This window comes from Helianthus annuus, chromosome 10 (genome assembly GCF_002127325.2).
Source record: "Helianthus annuus cultivar XRQ/B chromosome 10, HanXRQr2.0-SUNRISE, whole genome shotgun sequence".
Lineage (NCBI taxonomy): Eukaryota > Viridiplantae > Streptophyta > Magnoliopsida > Asterales > Asteraceae > Helianthus > Helianthus annuus.
Window position 1 is genome coordinate 55242079 of NC_035442.2, and position 840 is coordinate 55242918.

Genomic DNA, 840 nt, shown 5'->3' on the forward strand with positions numbered 1-840 from the left:
GCCAATTCAAAACCCACCGATGCCACAACAACAATTTCAACAACCAAATGCACCACAAGGGGTAGGTTTGGTGTACCAAGGAGGCATCTTAGAGAGCATGCGAGGGGTATTGAAGCGAATTTTAGGCCGGTGATTACTTACAATCCTTCACCGGTGGTTATTCCTCACAATAACCAAGGAAGAACTTTTGAAGTAAGGACTAATTCCTTACAAAGTTTGCCGAAATATAAGGGCCTAGCAACGGAAGAGCCTTATTTCCATTTGGCGGCCTACGACTCAAATAGCAACACTCTTGGGAGTGAAGGTTTTTCGGCCGATGATGTAAAGTTGGTTTTGTTTCAATTTTCTTTGGAGGATAAGGCAAAGAAGTGGTTCTACACTTTGCCTTCGGCATCTATTTATACTTGGGCGGAGATGCAACAAATTTTCTTAGACGAATTTTATACCGCCCAAAAGACCAATGATGCTAGGAAAGGGTTGAGGAGTTTCCAACAACAACAAGGCGAAATGTTCCATGAAGCCTTCGAGCGCTTTAATATGATGATCAAGAATTGCCCGCATCATGGAATTGAGCTTTGGGAGTTAATGAATGCCTTCCACGAGGGGTTGTGTGCCGAAGATGCACGTGATTTAATGTCCATCACAAATGGGACTTTTGGCACCAATTATGAGAATGATGATTGGGAGTTCTTGGAACAAATGGCCATTACTTCAAAGAGAAAAGCTCAAGCATCAAGGAGAGCACGACCGGCCATTACTCGAACACAAGTGCATGCAGCCAATGATGGTAATGTACAAACTTCTAACCAAATTTATGATGTTTGTGCTATTTGCAATGAA

At 42.6% G+C, this 840-nt stretch overlaps 1 non-coding gene across 1 annotated transcript; it reads right to left on the reverse strand.

Annotated features, from left to right (window-relative positions):
* Positions 1 to 463: 463 nt before the first annotated feature.
* LOC118483554 lies at positions 464 to 569 on the reverse strand. The gene has a single exon (XR_004870845.1). It is a non-coding gene; the product is annotated as a small nucleolar RNA R71 (small nucleolar RNA).
* Between the last annotated feature and the right edge of the window lie 271 nt (positions 570 to 840).